Raw genomic sequence first — 23,433 nt, 5'->3', positions numbered from 1 at the left:
TGAAAATATGAGAGGTAAGAAAGGAAGATAACTTAGTCTGGAGTATTTACAATTTCTTTTTGAACTTATCAAACAACTTCATTGAAAAAAAAAAGTGGATTAGTTTATATCAGCACATTTACATCCAGGATTGTTTTCATCCATTTGAATCTGTTCAAAGATGTATTTAAAATAGCCAAGGATCTCATCATACGCTCTCAAGTCCTACATGTAATTGCATTCTCCTACTCCAAACCTGTGTATTTATCTGAGCCAAAGGTGTCTTCCAGCATATAATTCCTGTTCTAAAGTTTTTCTTATATTTTTTGAAAATAAACCTAAACCAAAACAAATTACACAGAGGAACTTGCAACTGAATCACACCACTTGAACAAGTCTAAATTAACAGTAATTAAAAGGAACTCATAAAATTGTGAAAATAAGGCCAACACTCAACTGATAAAAAGGTAATTGTGTCCTCTTATTTTTCCATGCATTGAAGTAATCTTCAGGATCTATGGAGTAAATCTTTGGCCATTTTTTTAACTGACTGAAGAGATTTCTTTGAGAGAGAGAAGTTACACAGTAATTTTCCCTTGGGATATGTTAGCTTGAAAATTGATATAATTTCATTTTTAAATAGAGGAGGAAGGGATGAGAGTTGTTTTTCCACTAACTGCCATGACAGTTTTGTCTTTGTGAGCTTACAAATCAACTAAATTATGAAGTAGTATTTTATTGTTACCAAATTAAACAACTAATACATTAAAAGGACTCCTTTTTATGGTATCAATCAAGCCTGTCAGCTCAGCAAATTTAAATAATCAGAATTGGCATCCTAAATACTTACAAGTAAGTCACATAAATAAAAAGTAATTCAGGAAATAAAGTCACATCACACATATAAATACCAGCATGAGAAGCTTCACAGCCAAAGTCCACCATAGCAAAAATATCTGAGCAAAGAAGCCTTGAGTCATTAGTTCGGATTCCAGAGAGTGCATGACAATTATTTAGAAATCTGAAACAATACAATAATAGATTGTTAATCTGAAGTCAGATTTCATGCTTTCCCTTCAATGTCTTAAACATAGGTATTACGTGAAACAAGGTGAAGCTCATTTAATCTGCATTATATACATGGGTATTTAGAGCTTAAGAAATTATCAATCATCACAAAAAAAAAAAAAAAAAGAATAAGAGATATACATTGCAAGGGAAAAAACCCTATATTCTACGTCAAACATCAAGTAGGATTTTTTGTTTAATTTTTATTTCTATTATCAGTCACTGAATAATCAATTCAAAGACAGAAATCAGTTTACTAAATATAGAGTTTATCCAAACTAGGAATATTGTCCTTGAATATACTCCTTGAAGTGCAGAACTGGCTATGATTTGAAGGCCTAAAACACATGTAGAAAGCAGTCAAGACTGGCTTGAACCTCATGTGGTAACAATATTGTGAGGTAAATGGTATTTCAGTTCAGAATTTTCAGGTAATATTGTAGCATTTATTTGAATGTTTTTAAGTCAAACAACATGATAATATCCAGTCTTGGCTGTGTATTCAGATACAGATAAAAATGGGCACTTTTGACAGTACGCTTGATTAAAACTAGGTTTTAGAAACATAATAAGCATGATCTAACATTACTGCTGAGAAATTGGAAACAAAGGAATGCACCTGTTTCCTAAGCAGTATTTTTCAAGCTATATGATGGTTCTGTAACAGCAGAGAATACTGGCAGAAGTATTTTTCAAAGTATCTCTGTAAATCTCACCAGTGTCAAGTGAAATGTATAGATGAGGGTACTGGCAATGAAATTAATCCTACACACTCTTTCTCATATCAATGACACAACCAGAACTAATATCACAGCTAAACTAAAATATATTCCTAAGGGCTCTAGGAAATGAAAGGTAGCTTAATGTTTGTTGCTTGAGAGAATGAGTGAAACCCTCTCATTTATCTGTCTCTACAATCTACTGCGTAAGTAATTTTGCAAAAGATGCTACAGAGACAGGATTGAAAAATCGGTGCAGTGGATTGGTGTGCTGGTTTCAACTGGAGTAGAGTTATTTTTCTTCACAGTGGTTGCTATTTTGGATTTGTGCTGGACACTGGCTTGATAGTATAGAGATGTTTTTGTTACTGCTGAGCAGGGTTTTCACAGAGCCAAGGCCCTTGCTGCTTTTCGTGAGGCTGGTGAGGATCTTGGTGGTGCACGGGAGGTTGGGAGGAGACAGAGCCAGAGCAGGTGACCCAAAATGGCCAAAGGAATATTCCAGACCGTGACATCATGCTCAGTGTATAAAGTGGAGGGAAGAGGGGGGAAGGGGGAATGTTTGGCGTGATGATGTTTGTCCTCCCAAGTCACCATCACATGTGATGGGCCCCTGCTCTCCTGGAGATGGCTCAACTCCTGCCTGCCCAGGGAAGAGATGACAATTCTTTACTTGAAAGTTTTTGCTTTCCCTGTTAAACTGTCTATATCTCCACACATGAGTTTTCCAGCTTTCACCCTTCCAATTCTCTCCCTGATCCCACTGGTGGGGGAGTGAGTGAGAGGCTGCATGGGGCTTGGCTGCTGGCTGACAATAGGCAATGATTCCAGGTTGATTTTTATGGAAACTAAGAGCAAAATGCTAATCTCCCTGACATCAGCAGTAAAATGTGTATTTAATCCCAAAGAACCTTCACCTTTAGCTGAAGACTTCGTCCTCTGTGGCATGACTACAATAATGAATGGTAAAAATATGCATCTCACTTCTGTCTGTATCAAACAGGAGACACCAAAACAGTGCAGATAAAACTGTACTTCAAGTGAAGGAATGAATTTCTCCTTGATTTCTAGTGAACTTCTCAATTAAGGTTGATTCTAATTGCTCTTTGTATTGCACTCAAGTTCTGTGCAAAGTTCTCATGCACTTAATGAAATTTCTGAGTTCTTTAAGTTGCTCTGAAGATAATAAAGGATTTTTGTTGCTGCAGAAAATTCAGCAGCAGCTCAAGGCTGAGAGACTCATTATATGGTAATAAAACTCATGAGATGATTATTTAAAACTCCTTATATCCAGACTCTTGGAAATCTAGGAAAGAGCAAACCAAGTGCAGGTTTGACACTTGTTCAAGTGTGGCTTTTAAGTCACAGATTAGATCCAAGCATGCTAAAAAGGAATTATTAGATTTCAAATCTAAAAACTATGAAATTTACCTGAAAGTGTCATTTGAAATGGTCAGCTAAAGTACACTACAGTACTATGACCCTACTGAATAGGAGGGATGCATTATGGAACTAATGTATTCCACACGTTTACAATGTTTTCTTTTTCAAATTCAAAAAAACCCCAAGAAGCCTTAAAAACAAACCAAAATAATAATACTTTCAGGTTTTTGAGGTAGAGGTAATTTCTGAAGAATTTGCCAACATGTTCTGCAGGTTTTTTTGCTGGTGCTGCACTTTAGCAACAGAAGCAAAAATGATTCTTCAACAGTTTAGTGGAAAATCAATTATAAATTATGTGAGGTACCTCCAAAATTTTCCACAGGAATGGGAACATATCCATTCATTTTCTGTAAAACAAAATGGAAAAGTTTCCTGCAAATTTCTTCCAATTTTTCACCCTGATTTTAAACTAGACTCCATGATATTCCTATTTCATTTGGGCTTAAGACATCTTTTAACAAGATGGTTTTGTTTGGTTTTATGTGATGTTTTCCCATTTCACTTAGGTGGTAATTTTACTTAAGTAATGCCCATGAAATCTATTACTTTCAGTCTTCCTGAAATGAGTTATCCTTAGCAGTGACTACTACAGAGATATTTTGGATATCGGCACAACACAGGTTGATTGAATAGTTATTCAATAAGAAAAAAATAAAACCCAACCAGATTTCATGTAGTGTTTTTTGGGCTTTTGATGTGTGACGAAGGCCAGAAAGAGGAAGTGAGAATTTTGTATTTCAAATTGTCAGAGAAGTAGAAAAGTCTGGAAATATGGAATAAATTTATGTGCCTTGTCTATCTGAGGAAATAATACTCATTCAGGTAAACTAAATATCTATTTTATGAGCATTCATAGCCTTCTTCAAATAAATAAAAATCCAGTTCTGTTGTAACTGGAATCCATTTAAGCAAACAACAACAACAACAACAAAAATTACTTCCTGCTTTAAAATAAGCTTCCGTTTTTCTAATTTACAAAAAAAAAAAAAAAAAAAGCAACCAACCTGGTTGGTTGAACAACCTGAACAAAGAAACAAACAAAAAAACCTTATTATTAAAAGCCCTGTTGTTTTTTTTTCTCCTCCATTGATCAAACATAGATTTAGACTTTGTGTGTCATAGACATGAAACAAGCAAAAATCCATGCAGTTTATATGCCAAATGACTGTATTTAGAAAATTAAGCATTTGCCTTCACAGGTCATTCACTTCAAGTGTCCAGGAAAGGAAGGAATTGCCCTGGTGCTTAACATAATTGATTCAAAAGCAATTCTCCAAATCACAGGAAAATTAGCCTGCATTCTAGGCCATGAAGGCAGCATAACCTTCCAGGGGGTAGCCTACTCTTACAGCTTGAAGTCTTCAGGGACTGAAGAGTATCAGTTGCCATCATCAACCCACTGCCTCCACTAGCAAAAGTTAACACAATCTTTTGGCCCAGGTTTAATTTACTGCTCCTAATCCTTGTCTGGTGTAAAAACTGTGCTTTTCAATGCCACTTCAAAGTTCATTGTTTTTTGAATACTTACACTTTGGGTGACTTCAGCAATATTCCTTCAACGCATGTATCTTAATTCTTGTTTTGAAGAGAACAAAAGTCAGGGATCTGCCTTTCTTCAGAAACTAAAAAAAAAAAAAAAAAAAGAAAAAAGAAAAAAGAAAAAAGAAAGCAGCAGCTCTTATTAACTCCAGACAGAATAAAAACAACCCTTTTGCCTAGACGTCTCAAAATGATGCTATGCCTTAAAGTTCTTTCTCCAGATCATCTTTCATATTCCACCTTTTCTATACTTACATGCTGCTAAATCCATGATCCAGGCCCACATCATCTCATCTAGGGATTCACTTTATCCAGCTGTGGCCTGCTAAAAATTTATCTGATCTAAACTACTTGTTTTTGCTGTCTATATATAGTTAGGGTATATAAACTGATATGTTCAGAGACAGATTTATCCCAGCCCAGAACAGAGGTCTCAGATGGCAAAGACACACGCAGAGCCTGGATGTGAAGGTCTGGACTCAAGCCCAACCCAAAGGTTGTGCCTGGGTTCTGGGGCTGAGTAAACAGATTAGCATTATTCATACTGATTAGAAAGAAGGCAAAAGGGATTAACAGGGAAAAGATTAAGTTTTCATTTATCCATATCAGATTTGATGTAATATCTGGAAATAGGTAGAGAAAGACAGTAATTAAAGTCAGTAAAGTGAAGCGCATTTTAAAGTATCTGCTTGGAGTGTGACCTTCACACTATTTAAGCCTAGCATTATTTTGCAAATTCAATGTTTATTTTCACATAAAAGTCATATGGAGATATTATCACTATCCAAAGGATAACTACTACAACACAGCTCTCTCTTCCCATGCTTTTCTATTGATGTCTAATGCCCTTTTTAACACCAAGAAAACAAATTCATGTGGCTTTCAGGAAAACAATGTTTTGGTTCTCTGCTAGGCAACAATATACATGGTTTCTCTTAATGGTTTTCTTTTTATTTAATCATTGTCACTGGCATGTCTCCTGTGTCCTACCACTGAAACTGCGTCATGAAGCTGGAAAAGGTCAACCATAAAGTAAAATTTTAAACTGAGTTAAGCATTGTTCGGTCATATTATTCTATAAAAAAAATCTAAGAGACATTCAGTACGCTGAAGACTTAATCTAACCTTTCTTTTATCTTTCCTCTTTACAAACTCTCACAGACTGTTGTGTCCCAGAGGGTCTCTGTTACAGTTTCTGTGTTTATTGCACCTCTAATCCATTTTGTCTCTTTCAGTGGCCCTGTTAAATTTTAAAACCTTGAAATGACACAATATTTTGATAATAAGACATTTATTTTCCCTCCATTGAGGAGGAGATTGAGGCAGTGGGTCTTTGAGACAATCTATGCAAGACTGACTTCATGGAGGAACCTTTGCCCATGTTCTCCCTGGGACAACATCAGGACTAGTAAGTGCGGAGTCATCTGCAAACGTGTTAATCATCTACACAGAACAATAAAATCTTCTGAGGCAGCAACTCATGAAGCAATGAAGATCTTCTGCGCAGATCTAATTTATCAAGCAGCCAATCATCTTCTACATGAGGAGCCCAGAAAGAAGTATCAGAGAGCCTTTTTAATTCAGGCCTTCCCACCTGTCTCTTTGTTTAATACTGTGCCTTGTTCTATATTGGAATGTATAATATTGCATCCACAAGTGTTGGTACAGACAGTTGTAAGACCATGATCTGCTGGACCTCTTTAATCCAATCAGATCAGCATGAGTTATTTCTCAGAGAAAAAATACTTTGGATCAGCCTTGGCACCTGAGGTTAATCACCCCGAAAACCTCCCCGAGACCGTGAACTTTCCCCAGTAACCTTAGGACCAGTAGAAAATGTTCCTTTACCACCCTTGTTACGCAGGAAGATAGTTCCTGGAAATCTCAGAAATATTTGCTAAGCTTTACAGAATTGGTATGATGCTCTTCAAAAGTCCTGCTTTCAAATAAATGCAAAGCAATTTTTTTGCTTTGTTCTACAGTATATAAAGCTCCATGAACTGCAAGACAAAGCCTAATTCTAAAATAGCTTCATTACTAGAAGAATTTTAATAAAATTACTTTGTCAATATAATAAATTACAGTAGTATTGCTAATTTAATATAGTATACACTAAAGTTTTTTCCCATAAAATATGAATTTGGAATGCTGTGCAGATTAGTGTTAATTCATGTTTGTTCATAGACATGTATTGAACATACTTACCTCTGTCTGAATTTATCCCCAGAAAAGCAAATGGGAAGGCTGAAGGCTAAAGCTCATCCACTCTGTTATGCAGAGCATCTCCCTTGAAATCAAGAGAGTTTTGTGTAAGCACTGAGTTACTTATTTATTTCTTAAACTCAAGAATATTTTTTGGTTTTTAAGTGGAAGGCACAGTACAGATGACTTTTGGCCATTCTCCATAAGGCTAACACCCTTTCAGCTTCTCAGCTTCTTTAAGTGAGTGAAAATCTAGCCTTTTGTTTATGTAACAGTGATAATTATTGCTTAATTATCCAATTTATTGAACAATAACTGCAGACAGCCTCAAAAGAGGCAAATTCTAACCCATCCCCAAATCATATACTGAGCATAATGCCCATCATTGCAAATCCTATAGGATTATATCCTATCAATTTTTGCATGAAATGGAAACCAATCCAATGGTATTCTCTTGTCAAAATAGATAGGCAGAGAGGCTTCCAAGTAATTTTTTTCTCCCCAACACTTACATTTTCTTCTAATTCTTCCATCAGTTAGTTACAAGCTCCAAAATGAAAATGGTTTTGTTCTGAATCAGATACCAAAATCAGAGTTCCCAAGTTAAATCTGTCTCCTGTTCCTACTGCCCCTTTACCCATGTACAGAACTGTTGATATTTGGTTCACCATGCAGCTCCTTTCTCTCTCTCTCATCCCATCACCTCACACTTGCTACCTGAAGGCTGCTATTTCCTCCATGTAAGGAAAGGCCTCATCTTTCCCCCCACATCCCCACCTCTTCTGACACTGCTCAAAATTGGTTTCGATGGCAACTTTGATAAAAATTAGTTCATACAAATCATCAAATCATTCAGCTCTTTGTATCTGGCATAGCCAAAAAAAAAAAAAAAAAAAAAAAAAAAAAAAAAAAGAATGGTGGGGAAAGGAAAGGTACTAGATGAACCCTCTAAAAAGACTTAAAATCATCACACAGCCCCAAAGCAAACACTGCCTTTAATCAGCTTCCAAGAAGCAGTATAACACTTCTAGCCATTAAGCACACATCTATGCCTAGATATAAGAACCACCATCCTAACTGAGATGGTGAAATATACCATGTGAAATGGGACTTCTCCATAAAATATTTAATAAACCCTACAAAAGTAGAATAGCTGATAACGGACTGCCTCTGAAAATCTGTGAAAGAAGGATTTAGTAATTAGATTTTATTGCTTCGTGACTTCCAAAACAGATTACCCGAACAACACAGCTGATTTTTCCATTCATTAGCAAACATAGTTATTTCCATGGCCATTGACATGAACAGGTTTCAATTCTCACTAAAACTCCTGAAAAATCTATGTGGATAAAGAATTACTGTAATTATAAGTACCTATATAGCATTTAAATATTGCCTATGTTATTTAAACCTTCATCCTTCATGAATTATTATATGTAAAAAATCTCTCCTATATAAGTTAGATATTGAAAAAAATCTTGCTCTAGATAAACACACTCTCTAAGGCAACTTCAGCTTACTTTATTCATCCCAAAGAAAGAAATGTATTAAAATTCCAGCATTCTGCAAAATGGCACTTGCATAAATCAGGCTGGATTTTACCCTAACGTTAAAATGAAGTAAGTCCCAGAAGAAAAAAAATTAATATAGAACATATTCATCAATGAATAACAAAAAATCTCCTTAGTTTCTAAAGTCTACCATAGAAGCTGTGGATATTAATTGGTTTCTCCTCATAAAGCTAGATATTTCTTTTAAACTCAGTAAGAACTGTCAATTTCCTAAAAATACTTACATAATATACCAGAAAAGGTTGAGGAAAAATTGAAATCCCTGTGAGCTGAAATTTAATAGATTGCAGTTGGTTGCTCCAAACTGTTTGTGGTCAAAAGCATTTTAAAAGCATAGCTGATTAAGTCAGGTTTTCTTTCCTTTGTTGTTTTGTTGTTGTTGTTGTTGTTGTTTTTAGGGTTTTTGGGGGGTTTTTAGTTTTGGGTTTTTTTGTGGATTTTTTTAGTTTTGTGGGTTTTTTTGTTGGGGGTGGGGGCGGGGAGGGGTTTTTAAAATCTCAGGTGTAATTTTTTACCAGGAATTGTTACATTTAGCAAGTCTTATTTTAACCAAAATGCCAGATGTTAACTTCTCTAAACTGTTTTTTTGTGCCTGCAATTCCTGAAGCACCATGGCAGCCATAAGCCCAGTTTCAGGGGTTCTGAGCACCCAAAGCTCCAGTTAAATCAAGGGTGGCTGTGGATACTGGGTGGCCTTTAAAAACAAGTTATAAGGCGATGCTGCTGACATAGAAAGAGAAGCTCTGGAAGTTCCTAGCTCAGAGAACACTCTTTGACTCATCTGGTATTTCCATACATGAAAGATTGGAAAACTTCTTTCTATTCTCAAATCTTACAAGGTTCCTGGACTACATTCAGCCTTATTATGAATTTTCTTAGTTTCCATCTCCCAAACACGCTTACGCATTTTAAAGTAAATTAAAACTAACCTCTGTGGTTTTGTGCACTTATGTGTGTCCATACATAGACACACACATTCCTCCGTACTGTACTGTATTTTGAGGGAGCAAACAAACTCCTTCTGCTACTTAGAGCAGCCCAAAAGAATGGAAACAAGATGAAAAAAGAGTTGATCTGTCACGTGGAGATGCAGCAAGACAATGACCTTAAAACTATTCATCGGCCACAATATCACCACTGTCATTTTATGAGATTTTTGAGCTTTGAAAATGTGGAAAAATGCCCCCTCTACCAGAACATTGCCCTGTTTTTGACAAATTCACAGTCTTGTGAACTTTTGTTGTTTCTGCAAAACCATACAGATGAAAAACTTATTTTTAATGGCGCTTACACCAATTACTAGAAAAATACTGTTTCAGCCTGGGATTTCAAGAGCCCTGTGCACAGTTCTGCTAGCCACCAAAAAGGAAGGAAGGTGGAAGAAACAGGCCATGTGGTTCACCATGACAATCTCCAAATGTATTTTAAATGCTCCCAAATAACAAACAAAAAAAACCCAAAACAAAACAGCTCGACTTCTTTGTATTGTCAGAAAAGTACACGAGATTTAAGGAGTAAGTGTGTGGACCTTATAACAGGTGAGAAAAATTGAGGTTCAATAATATGACAAAAAAACTTAACACTTGATCTGCCAAATGCCAAAATTTCCCAACTGACTTTCAAGAGTAAAAAGGTATTGTTTCTCCTTCTTGTTATGGATGTTCTTCAAAGGGAAAGCTACATCAGACAACAAAGGAAGAGAGGGTTTATACAGGCTTAGTTTAATGAAGGGATTTCTCCTGCAAATACAGACCTTACACAGTGTTCTGAGCAATCCCTTCTAGACAGTGGCTGGCAGAGGTAATGTCTCCTAGAACTTAATTTTGACCATTCTAGAACTTAAATTTGACTATTCTGCATAAGGCTGTTTCAGCTTCTCAGCCTCTTGAAGAGGGAGAAAATCTGGCCTTCCATTTATGTGACAGTGATGATTATTGCTTAATTATTTATTAATGTATAAAATTAAAAAATAATGGCAGATAGCCTTAAAAGAGACAGATTCTAATGCATCACCAAATTATATACTCATGACAATGCCCACCACTGCAAATTATATCCTATCAATTTTTTGCATGAAGTAGAAAACAAACCTAACAGTATTCTCCTGGTACTAAAAGGTATAAGGGCCTGAAAATCACGGGTTCTAAAATTGCTTCTCTCAAACTGCTTTGAAATGCTGAGTTACACCTTTATGACAATACAAGGAACCAAGCAAATTGCAAACAACAGCTGTCTGTCCAAAAATAAGTTAGTGTCTACTGACTTCCTGGATATACAACAAAAGCTTTTGAATTACAAAAGTGATGTCAGCAAAGTTTTTCCATCAGACAGGGAGCAGATCAGCTGTTCAAGACTTTTTCTGACCTCTTTGTCTGTGGAATTCTTCCTCTTATCCAGCTTCTCTCCAAGGCTGTATGAATGAGAATGATACTTTTCATTCAGTGGTAAAGAAAAATGACAGGAACATACTGTCAGAAGGCTGGGCAGGGTGAGACTCCTGATTCAGCAACAGCCCCCACTCATATTTCATCAAAGGGACCATAAGATCACTCTCTCAGAAGAAAGCGTTTGGCATGATGGTGGGATAACCCTTGGGGTTGGAACTTTCTGTTGCCTGCTTGTATAGGGACACAAGCAGTACCCATGGATTCTTCAAGATCTTGTCTTCTACAATTTTCCTTCCACTGATCCCCTCTTTCATTTCCTACCACAGGTTTCTCCATCCTTTGTTTCTCATGACTCTGGGCTGTATAAATGCAGGATCTGATCCGCCGGCTTCCTCCTCAAGGAAGAAGCATGTGGATTCGTACATATTTTATTCTGCAGGCAGTCAGTTCTCCACAGAATTGGTGATACAAGGATTTTTCTTTTAATTAATGCTTATGTACACATGGGGGATGAAGAGCATTCTGATGAAACTGATTTGACTTCCAGCAATATTCTTCAGCTCTGTGACCTGAGAAGTCATTAGTAGGCAGGACTTCACATCAACAACTGCACATGGACTTATTTTGTTATGTGGTGTAACGTTACTCAGACAACCAAGGACTATGGCTTTAATATGAAGATATTAAATAGTACTTATTGGAGAGATAGGCAGATTTTGGTCAATGTGATTGCAGTCTGTAGCATAAAAATATTTGACCATAGAATAATTATTGAATCAACCAAGGAAAATCAAATTAAAAGACAACAAAAGAATTTCTGGTGAAAAAAAAACATACCTTGCTTTTTTTCCACTAAACACAGGTCTTTCATATGAGTAAAACAGAAAGCAGAAAAGTACAAGGAGATTTTTGTTCATTTGTTCACCTTCAACATTCAGGAGGACAAATAGTGGTATTGACATAAGAGGTATCATTCTAATTGAAGTGGAACACTGAACTTTTATTGGAGAACAAGAGCGATGAGTGCCGAATGGTGACTTTCTGTTTAAAATATTTGGAAGACAGGCTCACACTATGACCTGCTTCCAGTTTCCAGTGGTATTAGGGATGAAGCCAGTATAAATCCAGTTGTCACAAAAGAAAAAGTTATAGTATATATTAAACCACAAAAAAATACTTTCAAATAACATTAAGGGTATGACTTAAGCCCACAAAAGCCAGGAAATTCAGAGTTAGGGCTGCAACTCTGTCCTCAACTCACCCCATTTTGTTTAGGTATTGTAGCAGATATGAAGAGAGCTACCTGAAGCATGATGGTATTGGTTTACAAGGGATGGCCAAAAATTTAGTATTTATCTGCGCTGTGTAGGGTTTGCTTGTTACACTAGAGCTGACAAGGTCTTCTCATGGAGTGGAAGACTATATGACAAATAACCCTCTTCATTAAATGTTAATAATATACATTCCTTTACCTGATTAACTTTCTGATCCATGTTTCTGGACTTCAGACTGGTGATTTCTTTGTGAGATGTCTGCTGAGACTCATAGGAGTGGTGGACTAACCTGTGTCACATGTACATCTCTGGACTGAGTGATCACAGTGACTGGTATCAGAATATGCTGGAGAAAGAAACAGAAACACCAGTGAAGCAAAGTGGATTGATAACCAGCAATGAATCTCTAGTGGAAAATATGTGACCAACCGATGAAAGTGATGAGATTCAATAAGAAAGGACACTTAAGAATAAAACAATTGGTTAAGATATGAGCTCGAGAAGCAACTTGAAGAAGAAAATTAGCTACAAAAATGAGTTGAAGGAGACTTTTGTCTGATACCCAAGAAAAACATGACTTGTATTAGTTTGAGTTGAACATGTAAGGAAAGAGAAACAGAGAAACACATGCATGTGTTTTATTTAGCTATAACTATGTCTTATGCTCGCTAAAAGTGAAGAGTGACTGCTTTCTGGAACACCTAAAGATTTTGTATGTTGCTATCACAAACTTAAAAATATTCAGTGTTTTTACGAACTGGATTTTGGACAACCTTTAAATCATTCTAGTAATTATTATTATTATTATTATTATTATTATTATTATTATTAATAATAATAATAATAATAATAATAATAATAATAATAATAATAATAATAATAATTCCTGCCTCCCTGCAAATAGGAATACTTCATTAGTTTGTCTTCAAGATGCATTACATCTGAGGTGCAGTTACGTGGAAAAATGTACCTTTATGCTGACTTAAGGGCATCTACTCAAGGTTTTCCTAAGTATTGTTAGCTCAAGTGACTGTCTCCACAGTCTTAATAATTTTACCAAAAAAAAAAAGTATACTGGACTTTGGTTTCATGTTCTACGCTACTTTTACGGAAATGGATAACAAGTGGTTTGGGTCCAGTAGATACCCTGGCACTGCAAATCCCTTCAATCCCTCCACTGCATTGCACAGGATCATCAGGGACTGCTTCGCAGCAGAATCATGTGGTGTCTGGCCCCCAAAGCTCACCCAGGTGAACTTTGCTTTCCAAAAATTCACTCATGCTTTCCAAAAATTCACACCTTGAGTTACTTTAAGGTTTCCCAAGTATTTCAAAGAGCTGGAATGGGTCTAGAATTTGCAACAATTTTCAAAACTTGCTGACTTTTAATTCCATGTTTCTTCATGTGAAAAATCCAGCAACTTGTGATTCCATGCCTTTTTTACAACAGTCAAGCCAAATAGCTCCATACTCCTTGGGTTGTACTTTGTATTTCAATTTCAAGACATGGCACAAAGATTTAATAAATGAAATACACTTTTTAAAATCTCTCAAAGCCAATCTGAAATTGTGGTGTTTACTACTATCCCAAAAAACATGTCTACAGTTTGATTTCCTCAGTCCTTGAACAAACTGAATTCTTATAAACATGCTGCCATCTATTCATTAAAGGAACATAAATGAACTAACTTCTTTAGCTGGTGTTCTCTCACCCATGCTCAGAGTGAAAATGATGGACGTACAAAATTGATATAATTCTCCCATTCACATTTAGAAATAAAGTATGAAACCTACTCTTCCCATAAGTCCAGACTAATTCAGCTTTCAGAGCTGGACTGAACAGTTGCTGAAGAGCAGGATGATTTTTTTTTTTCATTTAAGCCTACAGGTTTGCATCAGTTAAAAAACAAAGAAAGGCTGAAATAGGCAGACTTTACACAGTTCCACTCCAAAGAAAAGTTTGCTCCATATTTGCTGGAAATCCAGCCTGTTTTGCCAAAAAAGATTTGTAGTCCTCATTAAAATCTATGAATTGGAGTACATTTACCAGAAGTTTCATAATGTTAAACACATACCACAAGAGATATACTTTTTAACAGCAATCTGCATTACTGTCATATAGACAACCAAGTTTCCATATACCAACTGAAACTCTTTGACATTTCATGTTTGTCTTGTCAGCTAGCCTCCTTCACATGCAAGGCAATATAACCTTTCTCCTACTTTTTCCTTGAGACTTAAGCTGGGTTCTATTAATTTATGACTGACTGTCTGAGAGGACACACCAAGTCAGCTACCAAGACTTAAAAAAGCTTCTGTAATTCAACCTGTGCCTGAACATTCCTGTTGGATGACCTTATATTTGCTTTGAGCTGAGGACATCCTCCATGCTGTAACTGTTGCTCTGCTGGTGCACGATGCCTTGTTGAACTACTGTGACTTTGTTGTGAGCCCTCAGCCCAACCATGCTGAGCCCAGCTCGTACAAGGCAGTGTTTTTGTGAAATCACAGGCACAGGTGTCATTGGAAAACAGGCCTGAGTTCAATTCCTTACGGAGAGATTTTTATATGCAGTACACTTAATTTAAATTCAATGTGACACCTTCCGAACACAAAAATATTTGAACTTTTAACTTTAATCACTAACTCACAGAAAGAAAATGAACAGGAGTTAACTTACAATAGCATATTCTGAAACATTAAAAAGCAAATTCATTTAACTGAGGACAATGTTCTCACCTGACACCTAAATTCAGAGTTCCTTACAAGCGCTAAGTACAACCAATGTTCCTTGAAAGGGCTGCAAATATTTTGAACAAGCCATGACCCAGTTTTCAGCACAGTTGAGCCAAACTATTTTTGCTGTTTAAATAAAAATAACAAAAATGCACATTTTTGCATAGTTTCAGCACAAAATTCAGGGGGTAGAAAGGGAAGAACTGTGGGCTGAGATGAGTTTCACTTTACAGTTTTGGAACAACCAAAATTCAGAGCTAAATGGGCATGGTGAGTGCATAGAACCACAGGAACCAAAACCAAAGAAAAGGTTGGGATGGAATGTTATTACAGCTTTTATATCTATCATGGTAGCTGGGTACTACCTGGCCCCTATGGCAATAGAATTTGAATAATGCATTTTGTAGTGATTTTTACATGTGATTCTTAGCAGTGAGGCCACTACTAGAATAGTAGGTGTAATTCTTGATGTCCAGTCTTAAAACAAAGATGTTAAAAATTTGTGCAAGGCTCAGGAAAGCAAACTAGGAATGAATCATAGCGTGGAAAATTAGTCATAGAATGACAGAACAGAACAGCTCAATCTAGTCAATTTGTCCAAGGATAACTAGATGACCTGATAATAGCTTATTAGTGATTAAATAAGAATATTTTTGGTAGTAGTTTTGTTTTTTGTTTTTTTTTTTTAATTAAAGATAAATATCAAGAACGAACAACTGGAAATTGAAGCTTGACAAATTGAGAACAAAAACAAGGTGCATGTTTTGGATTATCAAGATAAAAACAAATAACTCATGAGTGTTATGGTGAAGTCATTCACCACTTTAAGTCATTGAATGAAAAACAAATGTCTTAAACTGTTTTTCCTAAATCCATCAAAAGGGGCTTAACACTAAGGTTATTAAGACAAGATTTAGAATAAGATTGTGATAACCTCAGTCACAAGACATGAAAACCAAAATGGAAATATTCCCATAAATGTCAGTACATGAGACCAACAGATGACAATTCAAGCTGAAATTTTCTATTTCTCTGAAATTTATAATGTTGGGTTTGGTTTTTTTTTTATTCTGATCTAAATTCCATCAAAAGTAATGCTATTTTCCCTTCTGACTTGAAAATGCAGAGTGTAAAATAAATTTGAGGAATTTTGAAAGACTTGCTTTTATTGCCACAAAAGCTGTCAACTGTCAAGAAGCTGTCTGGTTTTCTCCTTTAAATTATTTTTCATAATAAATTATTTAAACAATAAAAATGTTAATAATAGTTCTCATATAATAATAGTATGAGGTGCTTTTGCTTTGAGAACCAAGCAACCATGCATGAAGCCAGACTAGAAACCTTAAAAATTGTCTCTTATGCCCTATTTTTTGCAGCGTTTTTTCTTTCTTCCAGAAATATTACAGAACATATTGCTTACTGACTGTCATAAACAGAAGAGGAGGGAGAGCCCCCTGTTTTATCCATCTGTGAATTGCAACCATCCTTGAATGCAACACAACAAAATTTCCCAGTGGCTTGCTTATCTGAAATTACAGTGAATTTGAGTCAGTTAGCTGGATTAGCAAAAGCAATAATCTTGCAAGAACGTGTAAGTAATTTCCAAAATAGATATTGTTTTATTGAAAAACAGTCCAAATTTTTACTCTTGCTCTCCCAGGATGCAGCAGGGTAACTCAAAACCAAAGCCTCAGCTAGTATAGAAGTAACCTTCTCCACCAGCAGCTGCGAATATTAAATCAAAGTGAAGCTAGAAAACAAAAACTGTTTTAAAAGAGGATTTTAGTGCCACAGTTTTAGACTCAGCTCCTCAGGATTAAGATGTTTTCCCTGTGTATCTTGCAATGAGGCTAACTAAGCTACCAGAGGTTAACATGGGACAATGATTCAAGTTATGCAGTCAATTGAACAAAAGTTCCTCTCAAATTAGTGGGAGTTCTGCTCAGTTGAGGGACTCAGAATTTGGCCCAGCAATTAAGTTATTCATTTTTAGCCCTGAGCATTCCTCTTCCTCAGTGGAGTGTGCCAAGAAAACTGAAAAACTGAACAGCACAGAAGTAGTATTAAACTTTAACAATGCTTAGCACTGACACAGGGGGGAATATCAGAGCTATTTAGAAACAATGGCATGATCTCCAACTAGAGCCAGAGAATTCACAGGATATGAAATGCACATATGTGCTTTTCATTGGGATCATCCCTTGTTCTCATATGCTGAAGCTCTTCTCATGCCTCATGCTCCCAATGCATAGAACTTAACCTAACCACTTAAATCTCTCTGAAGCTACTGTTAGTTACTTGCCAAAGGCTGTAAATGCCCAGCTGGAAAGTGAGCTGTTTATTTCTTACATATTACTCAATTGAAGTTAACACCTATCTAGTGCTTAAATTTAAAGCATAATTTAATCGAACTGAATGATTACTTTATTTGTTTTGGCCATAATTCAACAAATACTTAATAACTGTCTAATTTTCATTGTGTAGCTAGATCTCTTATTCAGTTAGTCCACAGTACATAACACCAAACAAAGCATGACAATACTACTGTACACAGTGGCATTCATCAGATTTAGTTTAAAAACAAAAATACCTACAGAGGTTTTAGAAAGTTATTTATATTTTGCAAGGATTATTGAATCCTAAAGTTTGGGGCTTTAAAAATATTATTGATTTCTTTAAAATAATTTCAAGGTATTTGCATGCAGCAGTACAACAGCATACTTGATTGACTTATATGTACTCACCTGTTTGTTTTTTCCTCCACTTGAAATTAGGAGAGAGTATACTAATTTCATTTTTCCAGGCATATCTGTTTTTTGGGCTTTTTTACATAGGCCCATGTAATCTTGAAATTCAGGGAAATATGCTAACCTTGAAGAGGAACAGTGTAAATTCCCAACTGAGATCTCACTTTCACATAAAATGTAACATGGATGATGATCCTTTAGGGATTGTCTTAATGATAATTCTCACTGACAAGTGCTTAAATTTGAATCCATACTTATATTTTTAAAAGAGAAAAATAGAGAAATGACAACATCCATAATATTGCACTATTCTGATACCCACAAGTCATGGATGGGGCTGATATACCCTGCTGCATGGCACAGACAGTTATAGTTTAGAAAAACAACTGAGTTGGTCATTGATTGCTCTTACTGGTTGTTCTTGCCTTCAGCTCCATTTATTCCCAGCTGCATCATGAATTTGCCAAACAATTTCAGCCTCTCTGGCCCAGTCTCCCATAATCACTGAATTTTTTTGGTTGGAAAGGGTCTTAAAGATGATCTAGTTCCATGCCTCTGTTATTGGAAGGGACACCTTCCACTAGATCACCCCAACTTGATGATCTTGAACACTTCCAGGGATGGGGCATCCACAGTTCCTCTGGGCAATGTGTTCCAGTGTCCCAATGCACTCATAGTGAAGAGTTTATTCATTAATTACCCTCAACCTGGACACTACAGCTCCAAGTAAACCAGAAGGTCTGAACTGAAGGGTACAGCAGTGTTGCACTGGTAAGACTCAGATGATGGGCACAAATATTAGCATGGATACTCCCATAAGGAAAACTTATCTTTTTGTTCTAGCATGGATACTCCCATAAGGAAACCTTAACTTTTTGTTTTCCTTGCCCAACCGATCCTTGGGTTGACCGGGTTAGATGGCTTTTGATTGGCACTTCATTTCATATAACAATGTATAAATTGTAATGTGACTATTCATCTGTAGAGAATTAATTGTTTTATTTCCTCAATAGAGCAAGGTGAGCTTTTCTAGAGCGAGATTAATCCTAACGACAGGTTACTTAGAGAGACCCCCACCTAATAGTCCCAATAACATTTCATTGATGATTAAAGGGAGTCTAGGTGGTCAGGTTCCAAATTTTACATTACAGACATTTAAAATAAAATTAATTCCATCCTTCACAGCAAAATTAAATGTGAAAATCAGGTGGTCCAAAACACAGTAAAGGGAATACAGGCATACAACAGAAACCCTATGAATATCCCTAATAATTTTTAAGTGGTAGATAAATATCTCAAGTAACATGTTCAAAAGTTGTTGACATTTACCAACCATGTCTTATTCACTAATCTCCATACTGACAGGCTGCTGACTGAATTTAAAGATTATGTATCATCAATGGAATGGTGAGGAGGACATGCCTGCTAGCAAATGAAAGATAATTCCAGCTGCTGCCTGTATGAGCTAACATTCCCTGTCCCTGCCATAGGTAAGCAACCTTACTTCCACTTCTGTGCTACCATCTTCATGGGTACAGTGTTATTAAACTAATTCAGCTGAAAAGTTAGTAGTTGTCATCTGGATTAGTTCTTCCAAAGTCAAGAAGCAGGAATATGCCACCATTGTCTGGGGATAGGTGAGGTCACCACTTTTGGCAGAAGCATCTACTTAGATCATCTTCAAGTGATTGTGAAAGCACAACCTTAGCTGCACGCAGAGTTAATTCTCATTATCTTCTGCATTGCCACAGCGTGTAACCACTCATTCTCAGATTCCTGCTAAAATGCAATGCAAGGCTCAACACTGAGTGTCATTTTTTAGTGTCTGAGAAGTTATCTGACAACGGGGGAAGGACCAAAAGAGCACTGAAGAGGCAAAAGACTTGGTGTTCAAGAGTAAACAGAATCAGACCAGTGGAAAACTTCATTTTTAAGTGGGAAAAAGTTAAGTGAAGAAAACCTGCTTCCAGAACATCTCAGAATATCCGGAAAACTTTGTTCAAAACAGAAAGAAAGCAGACATCCAAGATAAAGATCCCCTTTTGATAAACTTTCTATTCCTGCTGCAAAACACTGGGATTCAGATGTAAAATAGTTGCAATTTTTCATCAAAGTTTCTTAGAAATTTTCTCAGAAAATCCTATCTGAGGTGGATACATATAAATAAAAACTTTCTTTACACAGTTAAAGTTTAGCTACTGAAAACAAGACTTTATAATGAGATACATCTGAAATCTGTAATAGTAGGCAGTTTTTCCAGTACCAATAATAATACTTTTATTGTAGAAACCCGTGTGTGAAAACCCTGGTGTGGAATTGAAAAGCAAGCTGTGCAGCAAATACTGACTCTTTTAGTCTTCTTTCTGTAGGTGCTACATAAGCGTCTATAAAATATATATACAGAGTGCTATACAGTAATAATAAAAATACTAAGCACCTCCCATGTACTACTTATCCTTGAAAATATGTATGGGATGCAGAATAACTGGTGTTCACAAATAGCCCTGCAAGTTAAGGATATGGAATTTTCATGGTGCAGTTGCTTATGAACAAAAAAAATCTACCCCTCAGAAATAACTTCTAACTTTAGCTCTCATGTCCAGTAAATAAATATTTATTAATATTAATACATATCACAGTACTTTTCAGAGTGTCCAGTAAGGCACTGTGTGGGCTATTGAAAATAGATCTTCAAGAGTTTAGAGGATTAAGTCTGACCTATTTATCATAAAGATGCTGATCCATATATTCATAGGGATTTTCTGGAAGTAGTGTTTTAATTGCATGGTTCTCAAGAATACATATCGCTTCAGGTTCTTGTAGGTAACAAACTGGTAAAAGGAAATTTACCACACACACACCCCTCTAAGCCTGATGAGGGCCCAAGAGCTAATCAAAAACACTACAGGCCTTTTAGCAACAAATCTGAATTAATCAAATCATCCCTGCTGCTTTTTGTTAATGTTTGGACAATCTAGCTTTTCTGCAGAATGCTCTTGCCGTCTGAGTAGAGGACAGGGAGCCAGAAACTCCTTGAGTTTTAATCCTGGCTCTGACACTGATTCTCTCTGCGGCTTTGGGCAAGCAGTCATTGTTCTATAGTAAAATGCTTGTATTGGCAAGATGATGAACTACTACTGTAGATGATCTAATAAAATTTTTCCATCTTTAATTTCTATGATTCTGTAATGCTAACAACATAAGTTTCAGCCCCTCATCTGAATAGAAGAGATAAATACTTACCCAGTTTGTCTACATGCCAAGAAGAATCAAAGTTACAGGATACAAAACTCCACAGAACTGAAGCTACAATGCTTGATTTACACCTTGTTTAGTACCTTGATAATAAAAAACACCTATAGGGACTGTGTAAAACAAGGCCAGATTGAATATCCTTCTTTCCACTCTACCAATCATTCTCTGAGCTGGAGTTTATCGGAAAATTCTGTCTCTAGCTAACTGTATACACTTATGTTTTGTTTAGGCGTTGCTTCAGTGAAATGATTCAGAAGAGTAAAGCAACCGCTACTAAGTGGTGAGCTTTTTGTTTTCTGGGAAAGGTAAGGAAAGAGGGTAAGCACAAGAAGGCAAATTTCCAAGAGTGATGCTTATGCCAATGCACACAATGACACGGTCATTGTGGGAATGCCTGCATTTCCCAGCTGCTACCACCAGCTCACTTGCACCCACTGGTTGCTGACTTAAGATTAAGATTTTTATGGGACGCTCTTAGCTGACTTAGGGAATTGACTGAAGAATAATATATCCAAGATAACCCTCCAAAAGTACAATTGCAACAGTATGCTCCTGAAAAATGTTATTTAAACTTTCTAGGTTTAGAAAGACAGAAGACATAGAATTACAGAATCATAGGACTATAGAAAGGTTTGGGTTAGAAGGCCAACCGACCAGATAGAGAGTCTAGTTCCAAACCCTCTGCCATAGGCAGGGACACCTTCCGCTACACCAGGCTGCTCACAGCTCCATCCAGCCTGGCCTTGAACACTGCCAGGGATGGGACAGTAAATGAATTATCTTGCACCTGTGTTCACTGTGCAAAGGACGCCAACCTCAGTAACCATTGCAGTCTACAGCTATGGACCCATCCTGCCATTTCAATGTACGTGCAAAAAACTCAAAAGTGGGACTGCTGTTGATAATACATAATAAATTTTGCTCTTCAGCTGTACAATACTGACACATCAGATGGAAAGAGACAGCAGAGAAGAGGAACCAGAATATATTTCAATGAAGGACAGTTACAAGCAGACCTACCTAAGGACTTTCTCATTTTCCTAAGACAGTGAAATCTGGCTTGCTCACACCAGACAGTGCACAGAGACAACTTACAGAACTGGTTGCTAGTGAGTTACATCAACATTTGGCAGGGATTTCCCTCTCATTGTTTTAGCAGGATATATTGTTGTTTCCACAACTGAATTTTCTGTATTGACTTATGTCCTTTGATAAAGGGCAACACCTCAGCCCTTGACTCCACTGCTACACATCATAGCAAGGTAGATAAGGAAGGAGGATCCTTGCTTGAACTGTGGGCGGCAAGTAGTTGGACTTGGTTTATTCCACAGAGAGTAAAGAGGAGACAGCAATTTAGGGAATGTGGAGGTGCACAGGGATAGATTGATGTCATTCAAGGAGGAAATGGTGATCTGCAAGATGAATGTTGCCACAGCAATCTATCAGACTGGCAGGGGTAAATGGGGAGATGAAGATGATTACTGTCTCTCTCGCCAAGTTACATTGCATTTTGGGTTCCTTTACAATAGGCCAACAGCCAGAGAACTACCCACTGCAATCCAGCGTCTGTCTTGATATGAAAATACCAGCAATGATAATACATTGCTCTTATAGACTGAAATTCTGCCAAATTAATATTCAGTCCACAAGACATGCCTTTGCCACACTATCTTATTAGATTAATGATTTCTGTCAATAGACATTTGCTGCCTTAAATTACTCTGTAACAACAAGACAATATTATGAAAAATATGTATAATTACTGTTATTTACAGAAAATATTGGTGGAGTTATTAGGTTAAGCAATCAGGACAACTACAGAGGAATGGTTGGTTAACCAATTATCACATTTTCTTAGAAACGAGTGCATAAACCTCAAGACATACCACTGTTAAAAGCTATTTCAGCCACTGGAAAACAACTAAAAGACCTCTAGAAACCTCTGGAAAAGGATACCCTTCCCCCCAGAAAAAAAAAAAAAATTCATGCAAGTCACAAGAAAGTTATTATCCAAGCTAGGTCGCTGACAAGAGATGTTATTAATGATCCCATTGAAATTATTAATGCATTTAACAATCACTTTGCAAACTATAATATTATATCCTGGGAGAATACTGAATCATGCTGGTTACTTGGATGAAGATCAAATAAGCTTAGGATGAAAAGATCAGACTCTGAGAAAGTTTAGAGTACTTTGTGATTAATAAAAATTAAATGCCAGAACTACTTGATTTGCATTTAAATCTACAAAGGTGTTGACTGGACTTTAGCACATGATTTGGAATTACACAGCGAAGCACATCTCTGCACACACAAAATATTAACATGGATACAAGGATGGGTCTACTGCTATTTATATGCAGATATGCTAAAGGAATGTTGTGCACCAGCGATGCATAAGTGAAACTTCTCTCCAATTCACAAAATGAACCCCACTGCAACACTTTAGTAATTGTAGAACATCTCTCGATGATTTTTGAGTGGTCCTGGGAATCCAGAGAGGTCCCAGCTCA

General features: G+C 36.5%; 1 long non-coding RNA gene across 6 annotated transcripts in view; it reads right to left on the bottom strand.

The window, feature by feature from the left end:
• LOC119708253 overlaps positions 1-23,433 on the bottom strand; it is a 100,882-nt gene that overhangs the window by 19,751 nt on the left and 57,698 nt on the right. For 3 of the 6 annotated variants that reach the window (XR_005259005.1, XR_005259001.1, XR_005259003.1), the window contains 4 exons: positions 12,381-12,528; positions 6,954-7,035; positions 4,738-4,831; positions 891-1,000 (listed from right to left, as the gene is read on the bottom strand). This is a non-coding gene — a long non-coding RNA (uncharacterized LOC119708253). Of the gene's footprint in view, positions 1-890; positions 1,001-3,513; positions 3,557-4,737; positions 4,832-5,003; positions 5,189-6,953; positions 7,036-12,380; positions 12,529-23,433 lie in introns of those variants that run through there. The other 3 variants (XR_005259004.1, XR_005259002.1, XR_005259006.1) reach the window with 3 other exon arrangements.

This window comes from Motacilla alba, chromosome 1A, assembly GCF_015832195.1.
Source record: "Motacilla alba alba isolate MOTALB_02 chromosome 1A, Motacilla_alba_V1.0_pri, whole genome shotgun sequence".
NCBI lineage: Eukaryota > Metazoa > Chordata > Aves > Passeriformes > Motacillidae > Motacilla > Motacilla alba.
This window is presented reverse-complemented; position numbering and strand designations above follow the sequence as displayed.